This window comes from Podarcis pityusensis (assembly GCF_964106645.2).
Source record: "Podarcis pityusensis genome assembly, chromosome: 2".
NCBI classification, from domain to species: Eukaryota; Metazoa; Chordata; class Lepidosauria; order Squamata; family Lacertidae; genus Podarcis; species Podarcis pityusensis.
In genome coordinates, this window is record NC_138029.1 from 97054374 (window position 1) to 97070103 (window position 15730).

Sequence of the window (15730 nt, forward strand, 5' to 3'; positions counted from 1 at the left end):
CACGTGACCCGGAAGCTGTACGCCAGCTCCCTCGGCCAATAAAGCAAGATGAGCGCCGCAACCCCAGAGTCGATCACAACTGGACCTAATGGTCAGGGGTCCCTTTACCTTTTTATGCCTGCCTCCAATTCCTTGTTTCATCCTGCTTTTTGACAGATTCTATATCTATGCTTTCATTTTTTGATTCTTGCTTCCCCTCCCAAATGAACCTATGGCTATTGGTTTTGGTTCACCCCAACAGTCTCCTAATCTGTTGTTAACAGACCGTTTGGCATCTGACTCCTCTAACTGCATGGATCACATCTTGCTCCTCTCCTCAGGTGTTCTAGAACAGCTCAGTTCTCAGGTTTTTGTTGACAAGCATGTAATAGATTTTAGTAGCATTTAGTGCCATGGATTCAATCTGAGAAATTCAGTGGAATCGACTGATGTTACCTTTTAAAGATATATCTGCACTGTCCCCTCCCAAATACTTTGAGTTGTATTCAGCATAGCGCTAACCATGTACGGTAATTCTGCTTGCACAACAGAGCTTCCCCTCATCACCTTGCAGGTCTTCTGAATCTGTTCCAGGGACTCCTCCAAGTTATGCTGTTAACTTGGAACATAGTACAGTATAGATTGAATAGTTTGAGTGATAGCCATTGGTGGTTATATCAAGATTTCAGTGAGTAAATGTGATGAAACATTGGATGTCACCCTTTGTGTTGTTCGTTTGAGGGCTGCTTGTAATTCTGTAAAGTTCAGGGGTCCAAAAACTTAGATGCATTGTTCTTAGATTGAATGTACAGTTGTACCTTGGCTCCTGAACGCCTTGGGAGTCGAGCGTTCCGGCTCCCAAACGATCGAAAACTGGAAGCGAGTGTTCCTGTTTTCGAACGTTCTTTTGGAAGCCAAACGTCCGGCGGGGCTTCTGCGGCTTCCGATTGGCTGCAGGAGCTTCCTGCAGTCAATCAGAAGCCACACTTTGGTTTCTGAATGTTTTGGAAGTCGAACGGATTCCATTCAGCTTCTGAGGTACAACTGTATATGACTTCTGTGCATGGCTGCCAAAGGTAAGTTTTCTGTTTATTCACTTATTCTGTTTATTCTGCTTATGTTGTTTGACCAGCTGCATTGTGACATTATTAATTTTGAAAGTGCTTGCCTAGCTGAGGACTTTCTCTTCCTAAGATTTCAATAGAAGAGGCAATACATTGATGGACGATGGCCCTGTGATGGAGTCAATCAGCCGGCACAGTCTCTTGTCCCTTGGGCATACTTGTATGGAGTACATCATTAGCTGAAGAAGGGGAGGCTTTCCTCTGTAATGTTAATGCTGTGTATTAGCTCTCTTGTCCCTGTGCTACTATTACAGAGCCATTGCAGCTCCATTGGGGACAGGGAAGGAGAGCAAGTACATAACTTCATCTGGTGTCATGATTATTTTTAGTGTTTTATTTAGCTGTACACCAGCAAACCTTATATAAGTTGCTGTTATCTTCCAGACTCCTAAGCAGAACGGAACAAAGTGAAAAACTTAAATTAATATTAATCAGAGATGTTGCTGTGTGGTAGGCAACATTTGCACGTTTCAGCGTGTTTAAGTGGCATTTTGAGCAATATTTTATTTGTCCAAATGTTGCAGGATAAAATAAAAGTGTAAGCCAAGGAAGAGAAATGTTGCCAGCACACTTGTGTGCATTGAATGTTGTCTTGAGAGGTGAGACTGGCAAGCTATTTGCCTGGAAGGACTTGTTATACATTAATTAAGTTGGCAAGGTGCTAGCTAGCTGCAAGACTCAACTGGGCTGTTTTTTAAGAGTAACCACTGCCTTTTAATTTTTTATACTCAAAATATCTGTTTCAAGACAATGATTTTTTTTTAAAAAAACCTGCCTAATTCATTTAAGAGCAAGAGAGTAAAGGTCCTGATTATTTAGAATCAGTTGACAGCTTCATAAGTAAATAGGTTAAAAATTATATGATAACCCCTTCATTGCATAAGATGATAGGTTTTTCTATTATCTAGCTTGCTGTAATGGCTATAGATTAAGGATTCAAATTGACCTGGCATGAATGTATTAAATCAGGTTATCTGCCAAAATGGGTTAACTACCATGTACCCACTACCAGAGTTTGAAATTAGCCAGTTGCCATACATGTTTTGCTACTGGTCTGGTCCAGTTGCACATGGAGGTTTCTGGGCACCAGGTTGGTGACCACAGTTCAAAAATGTCTGCCTTACTCCATAGTTAATAGCATTTCCATTTCCTCTATGTGGGTTTCTCCTTCCTGCATACTGGGACATGTGAATTGTTGTAAGAGCAAGCTACAGTTAACCAATGTAGTTAAGATCATAGAATTGTAGCTTTGAAATTGGAGCTCCTGAGGGTCATTTAGTCCAACCCCTTGAATTCCATTGTGGCAACCTAGAACCAAGGAGCCATTTGGTGCCTAGCATATACACCTGAGTTTCTAATACTGCACACAACAAAATTTCAGTATACCTTCCAGGTGTGTGTAGACAGCAACAGAATAAACCAGTTTGGTGAGTGGTAACAGCAAGGAAGTTTGGTGGATAGGAATTCAGTCATTCACTTAATGAGGAAACAGTTGCTTGAGAACAAATGCTGCTTAGCCCGTAGCTGTTTGGTTGTGGATGAACTTGCCAGACCAGGCTGATGACAGCTTTGGCATTTATCCTGAGGAAAAGTTGGTTTCAGATAATACATGCCAAGTTTTTCCTCTTTTTTTAAATTTAGAACCTGGGTTTCTAAAAAGCAAAACATTTAAAAATACATTAATCTAAAGCAGCTGTTGTGAATCTGTGACCTTCTGGTCACAGTTGGGACTACAGCACTCATAATCCCTGATGACTGAACATGCTGACTAGGGATGTGGGGAGCTGGAACCCAACATTTGAAGGGCCATGGAGTCTCGCATCCCAGATAAAGAATGATTTTTACTGTTCTGAACTATTTTTTGAAATGCAACCCAAATACCGAGGCATTTTAAAACGTAGTATTAAGTCACACAACAAATAGTAATCTTTATGATGGTTTTGCTTGCTGCTCTCTGAAGTGTGAAGGAGCTCACTTTTAAATTTGCCTCACTGTTGCATGGCCCACCCACCTGTATTATCCATTTAAAGCAGTATCATAGCACTTTAAACAGTCATGGCTTCCCACAAAGAATCCTGGGAACCGCAGAGCATGCATGGAGGGTGCTGAGAGTTGTTAGGAGACACACACAGCAACTATTTTCAGGGTTCCCTGGTAAAATGGAATGACCACCAAACCAGTGTTAGAAATTAGCCAGGCTCATTTTGCTACTAGCGCAGGTCCAGTTGCGACCACGTGGAGATCTCTGGATGCTAGGTTGGCAACCAATATCTCCATCTGGCTGGCTTGCATTTCTATCCCACCTTTTTTCCAAAGGTTACATGGAGTTCACCCCCCTCCTCAGTTAATCCCTACAAGCGACCCTGTGAGATAAGTTAAGAGGCTGCGACTGGCCCAAGGTCACCCAGTGGGCTTCATGAAGGAGTGGTGGTTTGAACCGTGATCTCCCAGGCCCTACCTAGTCCGACACTCTAACCACTACACCACACTGGCTTCTTAGAGTACTTCTTCTGCGAAGCAGCTGTATAAATTAAGTAGGTAAATAAATAAATAAATAGGGGGAAAGCAAAATATCACTTAGAGAAGGATCTGAAATATTTTCCTTGAAGGTTGAATTTGCTTTATTCTGGATTGTTCTATTTGATGTTTTAATGTGTTGTAAACCGCTTTGAGATTTCTTCCTTTAAACTATAAAACAGTATAGAAAGGAAATTAATAATAATAATACAGTCGTACCTTGGATCCCGAACACCTTGCAAGTCGAACGTTTTGGCTCCTGAACGTCGCAAACCTGGAAGTGAGTGATCCGGTTTGTGAACACTCTTTGGAACCCAAACGTTCCGCTGCTTCTGACTTGCTGCAGGAGCTTCCCACAGCCAATTGGAAGCTGCACCTTGGTTTCGGAACGTTTTGGAAGTCGAATGGACTTCTGGAACAGATTCCATTCAACTTCTGAAGTACCACTGTAGTAATAAATTCCACTGCAAAAAGGCGCTTGAATATTTGATTGTAGTGCTCGTAACCTAGGTTTAAGGTGGCATTTGGTGATTGGCTTATACAGTATATCTGAGTTTTTAACACTGCCTTAAACCTCCCTGGTTTAATGTACCTCTGTGGCAGGAACATGAGTCTCCTGTTGAAACTGTACCCAGACAAAATGGAGGGGCTGCAGTTGTGTGGTTATTGCAGGTGGGATTTGGGAAGTCACCCTATTCCAGAAGAGGTTGCACCACTACACTTGTAGAAGCAGGTTCATAACTTCAGAATACTTCTGGAGTCACTCACTTGAACCCTGTGTCTTCAGTTTATGGGAGAGCTTATTCCCAACACTGGCTAGTTCACCATCGGCGGGGGGAGCCATTTTGGCTCCTTGGGGTAGATTGCCTTTTGAGTACAGTCTGGAGGCTGCAGTTAGTTCAAATTGTGGCTAGGGTGCTTATATATACTGCTTATATCCATCTGAAAGAATTGCACAGGTTACCTATTACCTTCCAGCCTCAATTCAAGGTGCTTATAGTGATAGATAAAGCCCTTAGGCTCCAAATATCTGAAAGAATGCCTCTTCCTGAACAACTTGCCCATGCACTAAGATCTGCCGAAGGGACCCTTTTTGTGGTTGTCCCACTGTAATGGGGGGGGGGGGGTGTCTGTGAGAGGGTCTTCTCTGCTATGGCACCAGGCCTGACCTCCCTTCAGATGCGTGACATGCTTTATCCTTAAAGTGGTTAAGTACTCAGGTTAAGTACTTAATTCATTCCGGAGGTCTGTACTTAACCTGAAACTGTTCTTAACCTGAAGCACCACTTTAGCTAACGGGGCTTCCTGCTGCCACCGCATCCTGAAGCAAAGTTCTTAACCTGAAGCACTATTTCTGGGTTAGCGGAGTCTGTAACCTGAAGCGTATGTAACCTGAGGTACCACTGTACTTTCATTTCAAAATATGAGACACTTGTGTTGTGTCCTGCTACCAAGTTAACTTCATTGACAGCAAATATGTGTATTCATATGCTCTTAGTTTTGAATATTGTTAAACAGTTGTTTTGAATATTTTGGTATTTCCTTCCCTGGGAACTCTGAGGGAAAATGGTTTATAAATATCATTTAAAAAAAATATGAGTGACTGATAATCCCATTTTTATATGTAGGAAGTGGGACTTGAGACAGTGACTTGTTCAGAGCTATGCAGTGAGTCCTTTGAAGAGGTGGGACCTGAATATCTCTCTTTCACTTTATTTTGTGCTACTTTCATAATTAGTGTATGATGCTTTTAATTTTTCTTGAAAATACTAAGGTCCCAAACTAGGGCTAATTAGCTTTTCCTTTTGGGAAAAGATAATTAATGACTCTAGCTGTGATAACCAGTTCTGCCTTCATTGTTGTTATCAATATACCTCCAGAAATAAGTTGCTGGGAATCACAAGTGGGGAAAGTGCTGTTGCACTCAGGTTCTGCTTGTGAAATTATTGTTATCTTCATTGTTTTCATTTAAATTCGTATACTGCCATTCATCTGAGGATTGCAGGGTGAGTTACCAATATAAAAACACAAAAATACATAACATAGTAACAAACAGAAACACACACACCCCAGTTTAAAAGGCTATTGGTTGTTTAATTAGCCAAAGGCCTGGGAGAAGAGGAATGTTTTTGCCTGGCGCCTAAAAGTATGTAACAAAGGAGCTAGGTGAGCCTCCCTGGGGAGAGCATTCCACAATGGGAAGCCACCACAGAAAAGGCCCATTCTCATGTTGCTGTCTTCTGGGCCTCTTGCAGAGGAGGCACATGAAGAAGGCTCTCAAATTATCATTGCAGGGTCTGGGTCGTATGGGAAGAGGAGGTCCTTGAAGTAATTGGCAGCCGGTGCCAGAATTGGCATTATATGTGCAAACCATCTTGCACCGGTGAGCAACCTGGCCGCTGAATTCTTCACCTGCTGAAGTTTCTTGAGAGGCAGCCCCACATATATAGTACACAGCAGTAATTTAACCTAGAGGTGGCCAGAGCTTAGGTGACAGCGATAACTTATCCCATTCCCGTAGGCACTTGTTTGGCCACTGTGAGAACAGGATGCTGGACTAGATGGGCCTTTGGCCTGACCCTGTAGGGTTCCTCTTAATATAAAGCAAGGGTGGTGAACCTCCATTTTGGCCTGCCAGGAGGTGCAGTCTAGCCTGTGATGAAATTTTCCTAAACCCTGCTCACCTGTCCCATCAGCTGTTGTCAGCACAATGGATAAGTGCTCTTAGCTGATGGGTAGGGTTAATTTTTTTCTTGGCTGTGCCCTCGCTATGGGGAACTGGTACATGCACCCAAAGTAGCAGAATTTAACTCAGCGGTTCAATCCAGCTCAGTGCTGCTTTGTCAGTTACCATTATTACCCCCCTTCCCCACATTTCAAATTTCACAGGTGGGTGGGATTCCCTGCACACCTATCAGTGTCACAAGGTTATGATGCCCAAAGGTTGACAGGTGAGTGGCCCTGCCCGTGTATCAGAGTAGGCCTGTGCAGAAGGGGGAATGTCATGCCAATGCAGTGATGCTTCCTTCATTTCTGCAGCCAGCGGGAGGCTGCTTAGCCGGTGGAGTTGAGTGGAAGGAGATCTGCTCAAACAAACACCCCTCTCCAGTGCAGGGGTTGTTTTTTTTATTGCTCCGTTAGCTTTATTAATTTTTCATTTTATACAATGTATATTCAGTGCCAATTGGCGTTCATGGGGTAGCTAAAAATATATACAAGAAGGTGGTAAGCGTATTGCTTCAAGCAATTATTTAATTATTTATTTTGGCACAAACCTTTAGCACATCTGCATTCATTGTCTGTGGAAACTTCTTAAAAGTATTAGGACAATTGTTCTGTGAGAAACGATGCAGTCAGCTGGTGTTGATTTATATTATAATTGCTACTCAAGTCTAACAGTTGAGTGGTAGAGAAACTTACAGTGACAGATTGTGGCATAGCGTAATTCATTGGTCCCCTTCCCCCAGCAAATGCTGGAGAAAATCATGCACAGAATTACTGTTCTTCATGTGGTTGGTTCTCCGAGTTGCAGCCAAGTCACTGTTGCAGTTGTGATGCATTCTGTAACCATTATGTCAGGATAGGTGTAGGGTTGTCAGTTCTTGTCAAAAGCCTCTGTTCTTGTTACATGATAGGAAAACATGTCATGTCATACAGTGTGATGTGAAACAATCGTGTCACAGTATGACACCTTCTATAGCTAATCTATTATAGTACAATATCGGCTAAAGCTCTTGACATCAATTTCTTCAAAGGAGATTTCTAAATACTTCAGAGGAGATTTCTAAATATTTTCTCATGAGGTGCAAGCTCCACCCCACCCCCACTCAATACCCGTGAAACCCTCTTTTTTGTTTACTTTAGAGAGTGCAAGAGGGTTTCCTATGTCACACTGCACTTTTTGTGCAGGCTTCCTGGCTCATTCTGCTTTTCTCTCCTCCCACCCATTCAAAGAGGGGAATTTCATATTGAACTAGACTTTGAAGCAGGCATGTTCTTGCTTCAAAGTTCAGAGTGACAGGACACACACACTACTAGGTATGCACAAAGGACTAGGGGAAGAGGGGAAGGAAGGTCTTAACAGCAACCACAAAACTGTTATTAGCTAGTAAGCCAAGCCAAATTTTTGTGGACCACTCTGCAAATAGTGGTAGAAAGTTAAACGTGTGCTATTCACACAGATAAGTTGGATCTCTTAAGAATCCTTTTCAAAATAGCTCCCAAGTATGTATGCAGATCTTTTACTGAATAATATAAGGTCATGATACTTATTACTATATAATTTACAATTCTAAAAAATAAAAATAAAATTTATGTTAATTACATGCTTTTTAGCTTTTGGGCTGGCTACAAAAAGATAATAAACAGTATTGACCACTGCTATCATGCTTTGTAAGACTAAATATGGCATTGCATCTAAAAACATTGCTTAATGTGTCTGATAGGGTTTTAATATCTACTTTAATCAATGAGACTATGATAATTTTCAAAATTGAATTTGTTTTATTATATTTCTGCATTTTTAAAAAAAATTTATTGATACAGCAAAAAAAAAAGAAAAAACAAATACCAAATTACACACAGTAATAACCATAGACACATAATTTTCTTAACAAACAATAAAACATATATTGGTCTTAACACTAAAGACCCAACCTCCTGTCTATTCCATATTTCAGTTTCATATTACTTATTGCCAATACACACTTTTATCATAATCAAACTTTTTCTTAATATATCTAATTTCTTATATCTACCTTGCAACTATTATTGAAGTTTCTTGAATGCTGCAACAGAATTCTGTATCTTTAAAATTGAAGCCTTATACATGGTGTCTAACAGAGTCTACATTCTGTAAAGTTCAAATCAATGACCTTGCAATTTTGTTTATATTAATCAATATGCAAGCAGTTGGAGCTAAGACTTCAGTCAGTTGCATTAATATAATGCGTAATTTTTTCTGATGTGTAATTTACAAATTTCTCTAGGATTTTGATCTGAACATTTGTTACTGTTAGAAGGCTTGATTACTCAAAATGCTGAAAAGCCAACAAGTACCGGTATTCTATAGAACTGAATAAAATCATTTTGAATCTTGAACTATGAGCTATTGCACCATCACTTAGCTTAATTCCAGAGAGAACCATGCTATTTTTAGCCTGCTTATGTCTGTAGGCTAAAATCCTACCAGCTTTCTCTTCTGGCTCCTAGTAATTTTGAACATGAAGTAAATTACTGTCATACTCCCCCCTCCCCCAAAGGTCAATCTCTGTGGTACAATCTAAACAACAACTACTGGGATGCCCTTGCAGCTTCTTCTCTGCTGAGCTTGTTTGATTCTACCTTCGGGTGAGATATATAGGCAGTAATGTGCCATGATCAAGCAAGAGGCAAGGCCCAGCTGATGAAGTGTTTCTGCCCCACTGACAAAGAGTCAAGGTAACAAGGAATGGAGTGAGTTCTCTGTGATGCCAGGGCAAACTGCTTTGCCCCTCCCTTTAGTTATTTTGGACCTTGGAATTTGTTAGGTCACCACTTCAATAAACTACAGAGATGCATGGAGCAAGCTAGAAGGGGTGTGGGCACTATTCAGTGTACTTCCTGGAATGTCACTCGTACAGTTATCTACCAGTCGGACAGAAGTTGTGAGTGTGTGTTCATGGCATTGAGCTCCTGGAACAAGGAAGAAGACCTTAGGCTCATAGTGGATAGCTTAATGAAGATGTTGACCCAGTGTGTGATAGCTGTAAAAAAGATGAATTTCATGTTAGGGAACCTTAAGGGTTGGATTGAAAACAACTGCCAATATCATAATGCCATTATGCATATTGAGTGTGATTCCGTGTTTGGAATACTGTATACAGTTCTGGTCACCTCCCTGCGAAAAGGGCATTGTAGAGCTGGGGGAAATTCAGAAATGGGAAACCACAAATGATCAAGGGATTTGAGTAACTCCCCTTTGAAGGAAAGGTTACAGCTAGTTTATAAAGCCCCGAACTTTAATAAATGATAGTCTGTTTGGTTTCTGATACCTGAACAGTAGGAATACAGTGAAGATTTAGAAAGCCTTAGATTTAGACATCTGGTTGGCCACTGTGAGTACAGGATGCTGGACTAAAAGGGCCTTTGGCCTGGTCAGGCAAGGTTTCTCTTGGGTTCTTATCGCTGCAAGAAGACATTTTATGCGTGGCCTGAATGGAAGAAACAGCTGGTTGATCTTTATTTATTTGTTGTATAGCAAAGTATGGCCTAGATTTTGTTTATCATGAAAACTTCTACTTTACCTTCCTTTCTTTACAAACAATGAAAACATAATGAGTAATGTGGTATTAAAGCAGTCATGCCAATAAGTCCGCACAGGCTACACCCTTACCTGGGAGTGAGTTTCATTGAACTCAGGGGAACTTAACTTCTTAGTAAACATGGATTGTTCTGCACATAATATTTATGATCACCCCAAAATATTTATTAGTTCATCATTTGTGGTCTGCTATAAAATACTGTATTCTTTTGTAGAACTTGCTTGCCTGCCTGCTTAAAGGCAATTCTCAGCTCACTTCAGGCAAGTGGCTATTTTTCATAATGAGCTCCAAAAAACTTGGTGTTTGTGCAAAACTAACAGTTGTGCAAATCTAACAATACTTAATCAGCAAGTGCATTTGTATCCATAGTAGGAAATATAGAGGTGTTAGGATCTAGAAATTCCTCTTTTGTTCATACCTTTTGGCAGAATCAAGTTGTTTAATAGATTACAGTAGAACCTCGACTTACCACCGCCCCTACTCGTGAACAATCTGACTCATGACCACAGCAAACCTGGAAGTAAATACCAGGTTTGCCGCAATTTGAGCATGCACAGAAGAGGCTTCTGCTGACTGCACATGCGCAGAATGGCGCTGCTGCCGAATGCGCATGCGCAGAATGGCGCTTTTCCTAGCGACCCGGATAGACTCACGAACGGACCTCCGGAACGGATTCCGTATGTGAGGAGAGGTTCCACTGTATTCTATATTCTGTATATGTGTGAAATGCACGTAGCGTTTCTTTCAGGCTGATGTGTACAATACCACTTGAATGGAGAAGCCTGTTTAGCATTTTAACTCTCCGGAACAGAGTTCAACAATTTTTGGTTGTGGTTGCTTCCCCTAAAAAAAGGTCAACAAGTTCTGGCAAAAGGGAAGCAAAAAATAACTTTAGAATTAGAAGTTTATCTTGCATACATGCTATGATTTTTTGGAAGAAAATATTAATACTTAAATATAAATTGTTTTCCTGTGAACTTGTAATACACAGAGTGAAGTTACAGTTAACCTAGATATATTTGTAAAAATTTAAATTTAGACTGCTTATAAGGACTCGTAATGTTTTAGCCTGCTGAAATAAAATGGGATCAAACAGCTTTCATTTATTTACTTAAGTTAAGATTTTGCAGGAGACTGGGAAAAATATTTTGTTTCTCATTGTGTTTTGTGCTAAAGCCACTTTTTTAAAATTCTAACTTGCCCTTCTGACCCCCCCCCCCAAAAAGTGCACAGCATGGTTTGCAAGTAACTTTTAAAATTGTGTTTCCTCATACCATCATTGCAATAATAATGTTTCAGCCTCAGTTAAGTGTCCCATAAACAGAATTTTAACAGGACATCAGAAGCCAAGGAGAGCACCCTTCTTATAGGCTGTCTTGGATGGAGAGTGCCACTGTATTCTGCTCTGGTCAGACCTCACCTGGAGTACTGTGTCCAGTTCTGGGCACCACAGTTCAAGAAGGACACTGACAAACTGGAACGGGTCCAGAGGAGGGCAACCAAAATGGTCAAAGGCCTGGAAACGATGCCTTATGAGGAACGGCTAAGGGAGCTGGGCATGTTTAGCCTGGAGAAGAGGAGGTTAAGGGGTGATATGATAGCCATGTTCAAATATATAAAAGGATGTCACATAGAGGAGGGAGAAAGGTTGTTTTCTGCTGCTCCAGAGAAGCGGACACGGAGCAATGGATCCAAACTACAAGAAAGAAGATTCCACCTAAACATTAGGAAGAACTTCCTGACAGTAAGAGCTGTTCGACAGTGGAATTTGCTGCCAAGGACTGTGGTGGAGTCTCCTTCTTTGGAGGTCTTTAAGCAGAGGCTTGACAACCATATGTCAGGAGTGCTCTGATGGTGTTTCCTGCCTGGCAGGGGGTTGGACTCGATGGCCCTTGTGGTCTCTTCCAACTCTATGATTCTATGAGAGCAAGGAGCAAGGTCTGATGCTGCTGCACTATTGGTGAACCTTTGAGTGAACATGCTTAGGACATGCTTAGAACATGCTTAGCTGCACCAGTCTTTAATTTTAATAGCCAGCCGGATCTGCCTTTTATTTTATTGGTCCAATTTTTTTCTATTAAAAAACCCAAAAATATTGCAGCCCCAAATGCTGTCCAACCCACACCTCTGGTCTGTATGGGCTTGCCCATGTGGGCCATTGTTTCCGTTCCTCCTGGTTTGTTGAAATGTAGCATGGCTAATTTGGCTGTAAGTTAGAGGGGAGGCATGGGTCAGTGGTAGAGCATGTGCGTTGCATGCAGAAGACCCCAAATTCAGTAACTGGGATCTCCTATTCAAATGATCAGGTATTAGGTTAGGCACCCTCAAACTCGGCCCTCCAGATGTTTTGGGGCTACAACTCCCATGATCCCTAGCTAACAGGACCAGTGGTCAGGGATGATGGGAAGTGTAGTCCCAAAACATCTGGAGGGCCGAGTTTGCCTGTGCCTATACTAGGTGTTAGAAAAGATCTGCTGCTTGTGATTTGGGAAAGCCAGTCAGAGAAGACCATGAGCTATGCTTACCAGATTATAATTTGTGATTTTCCTGTTTCAGAAAAGTCTACTAAAGTAACCATTGATAGTTTTATCATTTCTGTATTCTCTAGTTAAATGCTGTATCCATTCTTTGTATATAAATAAAAACTTTAAAAAAGCGCAAAGCATATAAAAAAAGTCCTATGAGTAGGAAAATTAGAGTATAAGAGGGACTTCAGTTCTTTTGCATTCTTTTTAACCTGCCTTTTGCAAATAGTAAGAAATCACATTCTTCCTGACTTTTCATCTGTTGCATAACACAGGAGGGGAAATTCATGTTTACTCACATTTTTTAAAAAAACAAACAAACTAATTTTAATGGAACTTTAAAAAACTGCAAGTTTTGTAAGCCTGGAGCTCTTGCTAAGATGGCAACATTTAGTTACGCTTCCCATCAAGGCTCTCCAGATGACATATTTAGGCTGACAATTCCACACGTGTTGTGGGTCAGGCACACTGCCAAGTGCTTAGCACTTAGCCAGCAGGAGAGGAAAAAATAGGAATCCCAGTAATCCACACATCAGCCTGTGTTATATTCCTTGGTCAGTGGAGAGGCAGAGCAAGTGAACTGCGGAGAGATTGTGGGTATTAAGTGGGTTGGATAATGAAAGGCTACACTGGCATTGATGTGAGAGTCTTTAAATAGAAAATGTCTATAACTGATGGTGCCAGGATGGTTGGCATGAATTTACAGTTGGCACAGCCTCACAGCAGAACTGCGAGTTCTTAGCGAGAACTCCTCAACTTGGTTTCTAACATTCATATTGTTAGAACGGAAGAGTTCCTCTGGTATGGTTTTCCATTAGGTTTTTACATATACTGTACAGTACCTTGTTGAAAAAGGTTTTCAAAAAGTGCTAATGTAACAGAAATAAAGCATCTTATGTGCTAAGCTGTTCTACAGATTCATAATTAGAGGACAGAAACAGAAGTTCCAGATGATATATTCAATTAAGAAGGAAATTCAGTTCATGTTGTGTTAATGGCTTTTTGTGTTCACTTGAGCTCCAAAATGCTGGGAGATTTGCAACTGTTAAGTGCCCATGCCCCTAATAGATGTATTATTTAGGCAGTATGTGTAAGATATGGTATCTTATGTTGAAGTTAGTTCAGTCTTCACCGTTACCTCAAGAGATTGATGGATGTCCCTGGCAGAAGGGTAAATTGGTCTGTCTACTGGAATAGACATGGAGTCTATGCAACTGAAACTACCATTCTGCATGACCAGTGCCCAAATGGCAATCAAACCACTGACACAAAATAATGGGAAATGGAAGGGACCTTGAAGGTCAAATAGTTCAACCCCCTGAGAAAGCACTGAACGTCTGGTTTTATTATACAGTGGTACCTCGGGTTAAGAACTTAATTTGTTCTGGAGGTCCGTTCTTAACCTGAAACTGTTCTTAACCTAAAGCACCACTTTAGCTAACGGGGCCTCCCACTGCTGCTGTGCCGCCGCTGCACGATTTCTGTACTCATCCTGAAGCAAAGTTCTTAACCCGAGGTACTATTTCTGGGTTAGCGGAGTCTGTAACCTGAAGTGTATGTAACCTGAAGCGTATGTAACCCAAGGTACCACTGTAATGATTTAAAATTGTTTTATTGACTGTTTTTTTTAAAAAAAAATAAAGGATGCTTTGATGCCTGAATGGAATTGCTGTGTATTTTCTCCTAAATGTGTCACCAGAACACTCAGTGGAGTAAGTTTTCATTTTAAAGCTTTGTACCTCCTTGCAAGGTTCCCAGTCCCCAAAAGTCCCTGCTGTTTTTAGAGAGCAGATATGCTAATTAATTATAGAGAATCAATTCTGGTGGACTGCTGTTCATTTCTCATACCTTGTCATATAATTTGTTCCTCTCTGAACTCTGTTGCCCCTTCCTCAGGCTTTTTCCTTCTCCCAATCAGGGCAACATTTTGATGGGAGTTCAGGTTTACAACAAAAGTTACGGAAAGAGAAATACTACTATTAATATAAAGTATGTGCAGTTGTTCAGCGTTCTAACCCCAGTCCTTACACATGGCTTGCATTTTACTAAGTTTGCATATAGTTACAGTGCAATTCAGTAACCTAAAACTTAAATCCTTCCTGTGGCATAAACATAGTACTTCAAAGTAACTGACAGTACAGGATTTTACCCTGTGTGAAATGTACAGATGGAGTTAAGAGGAATGTTTCACTTGTAGCCCTGCACTAGGCAGGGGGTTGTGCTAGGTGACCTTGAAGGCCCTTCCCATTCTTGCCAATCTGTGTGGATAGTATTGTTTGCCAGTTGGGTGCTTTTAGTGTGGAATTGTAGTTTCTGTTGTGTAGACTCCATAAGTCTATTCAGACCAATTTAGGACTTAAGTCTAGCTCTGTTTGACACTGACAGGCATCTACCCCCAAAGTAGTGGTGAAGCTTGAACTAACCACAACACAGGATGTTGTGTCATATCCATATTGCGTAAACAAGTTGTAGAATTTCTGCCTGGATTACCCTTACATGTTGCTGTGGTGAAAGAGCACGATATTCTTCAGATGCATCAGACTGACATTTTTAGCGAAAACTCTGTATTTTATGGGTATGTCAGGCAGAAATCCTTAGTTGTTTACATTTTGAATGTTTCTGAAAGCTGCACCTGTAGAATTATGGGTTTCCTGTTAAATACACATTTTAGTTGTGTGGGTATTCAGCTCCTCATTTTAGAAAGAATTTGTGGTCTAAACAAAGAGGGCACTCATCTCCTGCCATTTCCCTTACCCTTATCATTTTATGCTTATCTCCTTCCCCTAAATTGCAATTTTCTATCATCCCTCCTATTACATTCACTTCAGTTTACTTAAAAAACCCCAACATTTTATTTACCCGTATAATTCCCTTCAACACCTCCCCTGGTGACTTTCCCTCGGAGGGAGGGAGCCCCCCTCCCCAACCTCTCTGTCTCTTGGCCACCTTTGCAGAATTGCTGGTCATGGCACTGGGTCAGAACGAATAGGCTACTGCTTAGTCAGAAAATTCTATTCGTTTACCTCCTTCCCCTACTTAACCTTATCTCAAAACAGGTTCATACTGAGCGTGTGCAGGGGACACCCTCATGAACTGTCACCGATTATCAATCATAAAAATCAATTTTCAGTAAAGAAAACTCCAAACATGCTACACTATTAGACAAAAGTGCATACTAGGTATTTCTTTTGACCTAACACAACTTGTTTCTCACAGCATGCAGCACAAATGGAGAAGTCTATCCAGAAAAACCACTCTAACAAAGTCTTATGAAGGTGCACCA

At 41.0% G+C, this 15730-nt stretch overlaps 1 protein-coding gene and 1 long non-coding RNA gene across 2 annotated transcripts in view; one reads left to right on the forward strand and one right to left on the reverse strand.

Annotated features, from left to right (window-relative positions):
* LOC308471700 overlaps positions 1-3885 on the reverse strand; it is a 242766-nt gene extending 238881 nt beyond the window's left edge. The window contains exon 1 of the long non-coding RNA XR_013983097.1: positions 3856-3885. This is a non-coding gene — a long non-coding RNA (uncharacterized lncRNA). The remainder of the gene's footprint in view (positions 1-3855) is intronic.
* Positions 1-15730, forward strand: part of RYBP (RING1 and YY1 binding protein) — a 52795-nt gene that overhangs the window by 11226 nt on the left and 25839 nt on the right. The gene's annotated exons all lie outside the window — the stretch shown is intronic.